The 11845-nt window shown below is 38.4% G+C and overlaps 1 pseudogene; it reads right to left on the bottom strand.

The window, feature by feature from the left end:
• Nucleotides 1–7701: 7701 nt before the first annotated feature.
• Nucleotides 7702–10075, bottom strand: LOC136523225 (uncharacterized; annotated as a pseudogene).
• Between the last annotated feature and the right edge of the window lie 1770 nt (nt 10076–11845).

Below are 11845 nucleotides of genomic sequence, written 5' to 3'. Positions count from 1 at the left end.
CATAGCCCGCCCCGAATGTCGGAAATGAACGTCGAAAATGTAGTCCAACTTCACGATCCCGGGCCTCCACAAGTCTCAACTCCCCCAAGCGACCGACACCATTTCTATTGCGGCAAACCTGGGCTGGCTGCAAACCCAAGCCTAAAACAGAGCCCAAAACCTGGCCGGGGTCCAGCGGCTCTTTTCTTTCGCGTGCCAGTGCTTCTCGTGTTGGTGGCCAAGGCAAGCAAATTAAGGGCCGAGGAGTGGACTACGGTGAACAAGACGAGTAGACGACAATGCTAAAGGAGGGAGAAGTTTTGTTCAAACTTCTGTTGCGACGCTTGTTCTTCTTTATCCACCTTTTCGTAGATAATACCCAAAAAACGTGCGCATCGTATCCGCATTCTCATATTTTTTCCCATCTCCTCACTTTTTGATGCAGCGCACTATTTTTGTTGCATCCGACCATGTAGAAATTATTAGGGGGCACGTTGTATGTAACCTAAAGAAAACCATAAAAATAGGGTTATATAATTAATTTATATTGTTATATATCTAAATTTGTTATATATATCACTTGCCAATAAATATTTCTAGAAAATAAGAAATCAAAGTTATGCTTTGGAGACTTGAATTTCGAGTGTAGTTATTTAATTAATTTTAAGCACATGACTCGATCCATTTTATAGATATATGGTTTTATTTTTTATAGATATATCTAGTGGTGTAAAAGCTAGATGGCTGCCCCGAGAGACAACATGGATGATGAAATGATGGATATTAACACCGGCACTCAAGAAAATAATGTAGATGACCAGCAGGATGTAGATGACGGGAGTCAATACCTAGCTCTTAAAAATAATCAAGAAAATATTGTGAAAAAAAATACCAGTGAGGTATATATATTTATATATATATATATATTTGAATATTATATATATATATATTTGAATATCTATCGTCTATTATGTGTACACATGATATTTATTTATTCTTTTTTTATACGTAGCCCTCTGGATCGACGACCACAACGGCGAAAAGCAAAAATATTCAAGGCCCGAAAAAACCATTGAAAGGGAGCTACATAATATCGGAATTCAATAACGAGACAGGCGAACCACTTGGTCCACATGCACGGAAATTCATGCAATACTGTGGGTACCTTATAAGGGACAGACTTCCGATCAGTGCCCGTGAATGAAAGCAAAAGATCAATGAACCTCATGTTAGTTTTGTCTATGATCTTGATAAGAATTTAATTTGGGATGATATCCTTCAACATTTCACGTTGCAAGCGGATGATTATGATGATATCAACGATGATGAATTGAAGGAGCTAGTTCAAAAGTGGGCTCTGAAGAAGATGGCCACACAATTCCAGACTTTGAAGAAATCTCTATACACGAAATACGTCAAGAAGAACCTAACGCCCAATTTCAATACTAGGGACCCACTCGCGAAGTTGAGGCCCTACTGGAATGATTTTGTACAGTACAAGACATTGAAAGAGGGTGAGGAACGGGTGAGAAGGAACCAAGAATGCCCGACAGAAGGTATACCACCATGGCTTGGGATCAGGTGGCTACGCGACTGCCATTCCCAAGTGGGAAAAAATGGAAGCGAACATTCTTGCCAAGGGTATCACACCAGAATCACTCAATTGGCCCAAACGCGTAAAGAATTGGTTTTTCGCTCATGGGGGAAGACTGGACCTAGAGAACGGAAAGCTGGTTCATGGTCCAAAACTCGAAAGAGCAACACAAAGATTTTCTTATGCTCTACAAGCTAAAGCTATTAGTGCGTTCAGGCCCAATAGAGAGAAGCATGAACTGACGTATGCCATCGAGACTGCTGAACATAGTGACCGAACGAGAGGTTTAGGACGAAACATTTCTTGGGAGCATGATTTCCCTAACGACAGAGATACCTACAAAAGCCGATAGAGAAGGAAGGATGAGGAAGCAACGCGAATCAGCAGGTTGGAGGAATATGTTCATGAGTCACGGGAGGCATTGCTTAAAGCATAGGAGCGCGAAAAAGACATGCAAGCTAGAATACAGGACGAAATCATAAAGCAAGTGCAAATAGCAATGAGTGCCCAAAGGCAGATCCAAGAATCAACATTAATATTAGCCCCCTGATCAGTTGAAAAGCAGCTGTGCTTCCACGGAGTTGCCAAATCAAGATGACGCAATGTTACGTTTCCCCGTGGATGACATCACTGCACCATTTACATCATGTGAGCTATATATTCCAAAAGAGAATGCCACAATCATGGTGGCTCTCAATGTTTTTTCTCCTCCAGATCCTATCAAGACACCAAGAATCCATGGGGCAATAATACCACCTGGATATGTTAGCGTCTCAGTGAATAGAGTTAACAAAGGTTTTAGTGATCTGGCTCTTGACATTCCAGGAGATGATGGAGAGAAGACTCTAGGAGAAACAGAGAAGACATTCATACTATGACGCAAGCGCTACATCATTATTCCCGTGGTCTCTAGTCCGCCATCACTTCCTCAACTACCAGACAATAGGTGCGGACAAAAGTGAACGAAATAATTTTTTCACTAATTTTCTATTGACATGAATGATTAATAATAACAATTTCTTATACCTAATTATTCTTTTTTGTACTCACACAGTAGGGCCTCCGCCAACCTAAGTCCAATTATTCAATCTCTAGATCAACATAGTGCTCCGGGCAATGATTATGCAACGCCGCCACTGCCACCACCTTCAAGGAGGTCTCCAACGCCTCCAAGAATGTCTCCACCGCCTCCAAGGAGGTCTCCACCGCCGCCACCTCCAAGGAGGTCTCCAATGCCTCCAAGGAGGTCACCAACGGTTGCCCCACCTCCCTTGATGACCAAGAAGTAGTCAGCTCCTAAGAGGTCCGCCCCACAAACGAAGTCGTTGGCCCACCAGCCGACAAAGAAGAAAGTCTCCTCTAATCCAGTTATTCCCCAAAAACTGTCTTGCGAGAAAAGTGAAAAGAAATTAAATGCTGCAGTACAAAAAGATGTGAATAATTTCTTCAAAAAAGTAAGAAAGCAACGAGAAGCGAGGGAGAACCCGGAGAAATCGTACTTCTACCTACCTCCTGATCTTCTAAGAAAGAGAGTGGACCAAAAAAAGCGGGAATCTCAAAAAACCTGCCAAAATCGAACTACGACTGCTCTCTTACCAAGTCATTTGAGGCGGCGTAGAAAAAGACTAGAGCAGGGAAAGGTGTTGCACAACTCGGACAACAATTGCAACAATCAATCCCCCCTCTTGTCATTCGTAATGAATATGGTTCAAACTTAGACTTACTAGACGTCGATTTTGAGGACCTGGTTCGGTTTTACGAGGATACTGGTGTGGACCTTGCCCAAGTGCTCGCTAAAGGACTATCTGCTCCGAAAGTGGATCCTTAGAAAAATTTGAACATAGAAAGAGTCTATACAACCCTGAGACCTTAGGTGAACTAGGTACGCAAATATACCTGCTAAACAAATGGTACATGGCGGCGTGTGAACGGGGAGAGACCTTTGTTTCTGTCAGAATTAGAAACCAACATTACTTCCGTGGCGATGATGTTATATATGTCGAGTTTTTAGAATTACACCAACTATGCCACCTGGACTCTCTCGACAAAAGTCTCATTAGCTGCTATTGTCTGTAAGTGTGATTATTTTCTACTATTAAAGTGTATATATATAAAGGGGCTCTTGTGTTCTTGTCCCTACTTTGACGTGAAATTGTGATTTTGCCCTCGTTTTTCTAACTTTATGATTTTGCCCTTAACTGTAGCAAAGTCAACGCGATTTTGCCGCTGGTCAACAGTAAAAACAGGGGCAAATTCGCGTTGACTTTGCTACAGTTAAGGGCAAAATCACAAAGTTAGAAAAGCGAGGGCAAAATCACAATTACACATGTGTGTAAGGGGCAAGAACACCATTTTCCCATATATAAAGCTATATGTATATATATAAATTATATATCCTCACACTATATTTTTATATATGCAGATATGAGATGACATAACTCAGAAAGAGAAAGGATAATAATGTTGGTTTCGTTGATCCAAATGTCGTATTCAAACACCCTAATCCCCCGCCTCAATGGAAAGCTAAACTCGAGAAAAATCTCATGAGGTTCTTAGTGAACCAACAAAACAAGGACATACTCTTCCCCTACAACTTCAAATAAATGTTAAATAATTAATGTCGATCATATGGACATTATATATATATATATGTATATATATGTTGACTCTAGTTAATGTCAATCATATTTGTGTATAAAAACATATGCAGCAATCACTGGATATTGATGGTCATCGAAATGGCCAATAGTCGGTTGGGCATCTTAGACTCGTTAAGAAAAGAGCAAACAAAGTACCAAGACATGATAGATATTATCCAAGGATAATTTGATCTCTCTAGCAACTATATATACCCCGATCTCTTAACTGCAACAATTATTAAAGGCTAAATTAATTTTTTATTTTATTGAGCACAGTATTTGAAAAAGTTTCATTGAGGAACACCACATAAAACATTGCAAAGCGCCACTGAATATAATCGCACATAAAGTAAGTAATATATATATATAGGGAGAGGCTATTCAGTAGCCGGCTACAAAATAAGTTATTCTGTAGCCACCTCCATTTACTATAATTTTATATACTAATTTACCATAATATAAATACATATTTACGATAGTTGGGTTATAACACATGGGGATATTTACCATAACATTATATTAAACCACTTAGTAAGGAGTTACTATAATCTCGTAAAATAATATAGTAATTATCGTAACTCAAAGTGGCTACAGAATAAGTTATTCTGTAGCCAGCTACAGGATAGTAGTTCTATATATATATATATATATATATATATATATATATATATATATATATATATATATATATATATATATATAATTCAATTAACACCATGCATGCTTTCAATTCACTGGATCTTTTTTCTCGTAAAAGTGGGTTCTGAGGCAAGAACAGGGGGAACAACTACTGCGGATACTATGTTTGCGAGTTCATCATGGCATACTAAAAAAGAACTCCTGAAGAGATCCTCAAAGTACGTTATATAAATATATTCATATATTCACAATTTCTTTTATTGCTTATATATATAAGTAATCACGTGACCAACATACACATATATATATATATATATTAATACTTTTCCTTTAACTTTTATTGAAGACTCTATGGTTGAAGAAAAAAGTCATACGACGTGACCAATTGAAAGCAATTCAAAAGACCATAGCAGGATTTCTTAATGACCAGGACCTAAACCCCGCCGGCAAGTTCTACAATGACATAAATGAAACATGGAAGCCAAACCAGATGGAGTGAATTTGTTATCCCAAGGATATGATAGAATATACAATGCAAGCTTTATTTATAATATATATATATACATATTATATGTACATAAAATAACGTACAATATATGTATATGTATGTAATATATACGTTAGTTTCATACTTTAGTTTGTACAAAATGTTCGAACATTATAAACGTGTAGAATACGTATATTATTAGCAGCGTAGAATGCGTATTCGAAAAGTTTCATACTTTAGTTTGTACAAAATGTTCGAATATTATAAACGTGTAGAATACGTATATTATTAGCAGCGTAGAATGCGTATTCGAACACCTATTCGAAAACCAAAACGAATCATCAATTGAAAATAGAAAAAAAAAACATTTAGTCCCGGTTGGTAATACCAACCGGGACTAAAGGGCCGGCCCACGTGGCCAGGCCGAGAGGCCTCTTTTGCCCCGGTTGGTATTACCAACCGGGACTAGTCCCGGACGAGAAACCAGGACTAAAGGAGAGACCTTTAGTCCCGGATTCGTGCTCCGGTTAGAAAACCGGGATTGAAAGGGTTTTCCAACCGGGAGTACAGCTTGTTTCTGTACTAGTGCATGGATCCAGACCTGGCCTGCTTTCCATATGAGGATGGTGGTGCTTCCCCATTGTACCTCGCCATCTCACTGGGTGAAGTGGAGATTGCACGTCACCTCTACGGCAAGAGCAAAGGCAAGCTATCCTACTCCGGACCATACGGACGAAACGTCTTGCACACAACTGTTTCTCTGCAGCATCAAGGTAAAATACTACTGTACTTAAGCTAAGGCTATTATTATTACAGTATATATATATATATATATATATATATATATATATATATATATATATATATAACTACTATTCTGTAGCTGACCATAGAATAACTTATTCTGTAGCCACTTTGAGTTACGATAATTACTATGTTAATTTACGAGATTTACAGTAACTCCTTACTAAGTGGTTTACTATAACGTTATGGTAAATATTCCCATGTGTTATAGTAACCCAACTATCGTAAATATGTATTGACATTATGGTAAATTAGTATATAAAATTATGGTAAATAGAGGTGGCTACAGAATAACTTATTTTGTAGCCGGCTGCTGAATAGTCTCTCCCTATATATATATATATATATATATATATATATATATATATATATATATATATATATATTACACCTTGCTGCATGCATTGTGAACATTACTAGCTAAATATGGATTTTAATTTGCTATAAGTCAAATTATCCTAAGTTTAACTAAGTTCATGAATAGAAGAGTATTATATATAGTTTAATTTACAACATCAAAGAGGTAATCTATTTAAAATATACTTCCTAAAGAGAGGTGGTCGCAAGTCATTTAAAAATGCTTTGCTATTTTTTTGGTTTTTTCTATAAAAAATATTAACAGAGATGGTCATCTTGATGCATCTGTATCCTCTCTTTTTTTTTTTAGCAACTGATGCATATGTGTAAATGCTATTTATAGAGGTGGACGGGTTAAGATGTCAATCTTAGTTATTCAGTTTACAGAAGCGGCCGACCGACTGCCTTTGTAAATGGGTCATTAAGAATGGCCATTTCGAAGAAGGATATCAGGCCATTTGCCTCTACAAATGGAAAAGGCCTACCTCTGAAATTGTTTTTTTCCTAGACGCAGTAGCTAGGAAAAAGAATAAGTCTTAGAAAATTCTCACAATAATCAGAAACATATAATGATTTTTAATTTGGTAAACTCTAACCATCATTACCAATAATACTAATTGGACTTGTTTTCTTTAAAAACACGCACATATGACATTATGGAAAATACATAAAATAACCCATAAATTTATGGCCATAATTATATCAAAACTCAATGACAATAATTTATTTAAGTTTTTAATTTAGATAAAGTTATACTTTTTGAGTGAAACATATTAATATGTGTAGTTGAACCACTCCGTTTTATATATGGAACAATACTAGCACAATTATAATACTTTGATTGAGAAATTTAGCATGTTGAGTATGGTTGTGTAGATTAAAATGATTGTATAGGCCAGTGTAGTAATTAAGAGTGGAGTCTATGACCTCTAATCTATTTGTTTAATAAAAGATATAATAAATGATAGGGTTTGAACTTAAGGCATGGATAAAAAAATCACAAGAACTAATAATAAGAACAAAAGCTAAAAACCATAATGTTATATTCTATAGGTCGTGCTAGAGCATGAGTTGTAGTCATGTATCCAATGATGTTCATCTCATACCATAAATATTAGTTACTATTGTTCATTATTCTGTTGTATAAACTTGTGTTTGACTTAGTATAACTGCGTGCATGATGCAGAGCTTCCTATGGTTCTGGGATGGCTCAAGGAACCGAAGACGGTGGACATGGATAATGAAGAAGGCCACCAAGTAGGGGGGCGGAGCATGGCTGTAGCATCACTTCATGTACCTCTGCAGAAACTTGCGGTGGAAATCACTCCTGATGGTGTCATTGATGAACCGTTTTGGTGTCTTGGTCTCTCCTCGTGCCTGGTTCTTGAATACCACATCGTCATCCCACCTGCAACCCACAAATGCCCAACCAGATCAGCCTCGCCACAAGCCACTGTGTATATAACACAAGCTGACTACACCATAATCCTACCTTCTCTTAACACTGAAGGAGTCAGGATTGTTGATGTTGATCAACGGGTTCCCCCGCATCAGTTCAGCTTCCTTCATCTTTGCCTCTTCATCTGCTTGTTGCCGCTCCTGCAATTGAATATATTCACATATATATAAACTAAATGACTATCACCTGGAAGGCTGGAAATCAAGGATTCATGATAGAGATGCAAAGGTAACAGACCTTTCTGAGCTTCTCCTCAGCTCTCTCTTAATCCTCTCAAGCTCTGCCATTAGAGCTTCAGTGTCATCATCGTCATCGTCATCATCTTCATCGCTGGACACAAATTGCCACTCAATGTGTAAGAGACCAAACATAGTCAAAGCAGAAGTGTACTAAATCACGAAAACACAAGCCAAAATAAGATATTCGTCCTATAAACAATGTCACGAAAGATGCTCCCTTATTTTCTTCACCCATTTGAAGTGAAGGCCTTATCACAGGAAACTAAATGTGCTACTAATTGTAGGCAATGCACAATAATGGGAAATATCGACCACTCCACATGTGCGTAGCCTTATGGCTATACAAAGTTTTACTGATTGTGACAGAAAATAAGTTCAGAACCATTCTACAAATTAGTTAACGCAGTTGCAAGGCAAGTCGAGCCTCCTAACATAAGAAGAATCCCAGCAGCAATTCGCGAGGGCAAGGTTTGTAAACCACTCATCACTGAGAAGGGCAACGATACAGACCTTTCATCATCACTTTTAGGCTCCACATCAGAGTCATCTGCATCGATTTCTCGTGGAACTATCTTATCCTCTGCTTCTCTCTTTGAACCTACAAGTTACAGCAGGAAAGGAATAAGCCATCACTAGGCAACAACATAAACAGATTATTGATGCGGAGTTCATTCCACGGACCTTCTAAGAGTAGCTGACTTGAACTTTTCCGACGGTCTCTTTCTTCTGCAAGCAAGAAGATGCATTGTTACTGATTGTACATCCCAGTAACAAATTTATCCTTGGACTTATCCTAAAGGGGAAGACAAAAGAACGAAACAGAGAAAGTAGGTATACCAGCATAGGACTTGTCCTTGGAAGAGTAGTGCTTGCGCTCACGTTCCTCAAGTTCCTCCCTGGGGTTCCTCTTCTGTAACTCCTCTTGGGTCTGTTGGCCGTCTTTCCTGTACACATGGCAGAAATAGTGAGTCATGGAGGGACAAACAGCCTGACATATTGGCAGCGAAAATACCCAGCCAATCTTAATTCCTGGTTTTGACATAGACAGACAGTGATATAATATAATTATAAGCAATATCTTAGCCATTTCTGATGGGGCTAGCTGTAATTCCCAAATACCAACAGGGAACATACACATCTTTCTAAGCAATAAGCTGTAATTCCCAAATACATATCTTAATATTTCAACATACTCTTCAGCACTTGACACAAATTGATTGGGAAACATCAATGTAGGCACTCATTGTGATTCAATTATTTAAGTAGCAGTAATAAATAACAGGCTAAACAATAGAGATTAAGCAGTCTGTGCCATACAATTGGCGTGGCAAGCACAAACTTCTTAAGGGTAGGGTTGGGCGCCTGCCTAGGACAAAGGAAAGGCCACATCCAAACGTGGACCCTCTCGCGCTAGGATCGTCTGACGGCAGGTGCTCTAATCATGGAGTCTCCCAAATTGAATCGAAAATCCTGCCAAGGAACAGACAGACCCTTTTTTTCCCCCAATGGATCCTCGTGTCGCGGAGCTACGCTTAAAATTAGGTAGGGCGGTAACAGAGAAGAAACAGCGGCCATGAGATCTCCGGACAGGGGGCAACCCCAGGCGGCGAGGATGATTTGAGTACACGAATCGATCGGCGGAGGGATAGATAGATAGATAGATAGATAGATAGATAGATAGAAGGGATGGGTGCGGACCTGGGCTTGAGGGAGGTATGCGCGGCGAGGTCGCGGGAGGAGTACTTCTGCGAGGGGCCGAATATGCCGAATAGGCCGGCGCTGACTGATGCATCCTGGGCCGTCCGGCGGTCTGGCCCGTATGACGAACATGTTCACGGTACCGGCCCACCATGAGGTTATAGACTAACATCGGGCCATAGCCCTTCTTTCGTCACCCCTTCCATTCCATTTGTTTCCTCCATTTCCAAGAATAAAATTTGAAGTTCCTTCCTTCCCATCCCGTGTCACATTCAATCTGTAATTGCTGATGATTCAGCTCGGTTCGAGTAATGGAAATTTATATTTCCCCTCAAAAAAAGAATTAAGAAATGACCTACTTCGGCTCAAAATAATTCAACCAAACAATCAAAATACAGAAATAACAGCTTAAATCAGGATGTGTAAAATAATAGGAGACGGCTGACTTCTTTTACGAAACACGGTAGACGCTGATATACACGTAGGAACCTTCAAGAGACAAGGGTGGGATGGCACATCTGAAATTGCCTAAATCGTCACAAGCATCTCTCATTTAAATGGCATGTCATCTACCATAAAAAAATTATAGTCGGAGACACAAGCATCCTTTATAAGCATCCTTTTTTGCTATTTTTAGCCTGATTTGCAATTTCAAAAAATCATTTATAGTGGTGGTTCTCTAGAAGATGCATGTGAAGTTTGCAATTTTTACTGACCTTTTTACACTGATGGTTGGTAAAAACACCAGTGAAAATAGATTTAGATCCGCTAGTACTAATGTTCTGCCAGTGTTATGAAATGGAGCCTCATATCCTGTTGGGCATGTTGTACCATACAATACAAGGAACCTAATAACGATTGAAATATACTTAGTTCGCAACAGTATGACTAGCTTGTTACAATTGAAAGCAACTCAAAGTTTAAATATTGCACTTTTTTCCAACTCAGTGGTTTCCATTTAACATTTGTAAATTGTAGCCTAAAACGCCTTTGACCCCAAAAATTCACAAAAAATTAGTTCCATCTTTACAAAAAAGAAATATGCCACCTTAAATAATGAAGTTGCGCCTACACACAAAAAAAAAATGTTCAGTTTCATTAAAAAGATGTTCCGATTTAAATAGAAAATATTCTACGTTGTCAATCAATATAAAAATATTCCAACATATTACATCACAAGAAAACTATTCCAACTTAAACAAAAAAAAATTCGAGCATGCCAAGAAAATGAGTTGACCCATTATCACTATATTCCCTACACGCTAATAATTAATATGAGCTAGAGGAATAGGCCAATCTATTAAATTTAAAGGATATGGCAGCCTGGCAGGGCTCATGATGCACCAACTTATCAAATATATATGTGGTGGTTTCTCAAAGCCAACACCCTATAAGTGTCGTTGAGTTTAATTTGCTTTGCGGCAGAAATATTGATGGTTCATTCGTTGTGCTCGTGTACAAGGAAGTGTAAGACGATAATCAAACCTACACATGCATGCATGGAGTATATAATCGTAGGAAATTAAATGTCCCTAACAACCGTAAGTGTATTAAGTGAAAAGAGGGGACAATAGTGGATGTGAGTAGTGGTAACAGCAGCAGTAAACATCAATTTCATTAGCATGGAGTTTACGGTATAGTATGACATTCAGCGATGATACACCTTTGTACCATGTGTAATGGATACGTGTACCCTTTTTAGTTAAAGTCTTCCTTGCATGTCATCTTTGCTTGTTGCCTGAGGGAAAGAATATTATTCTTTTGGATTTATAGTTGGAGTGTTGAAACTTGAAAACAGCTAAGAAAAGGGAAATTGGTCGCTAGGATAGTACGTCCATCCTTTACCTGCTGGATATCTTATCTTACTATTAGTAATTAAATGTTCTAATGGAGACATCACGTTAATTCTCACCAGACGCGCTAGGAAAAAAGATAAATCCTAAAAGTTCT

Source organism: Miscanthus floridulus, chromosome 18, assembly GCF_019320115.1.
Source record: "Miscanthus floridulus cultivar M001 chromosome 18, ASM1932011v1, whole genome shotgun sequence".
NCBI lineage: Eukaryota > Viridiplantae > Streptophyta > Magnoliopsida > Poales > Poaceae > Miscanthus > Miscanthus floridulus.
This window is presented reverse-complemented; position numbering and strand designations above follow the sequence as displayed.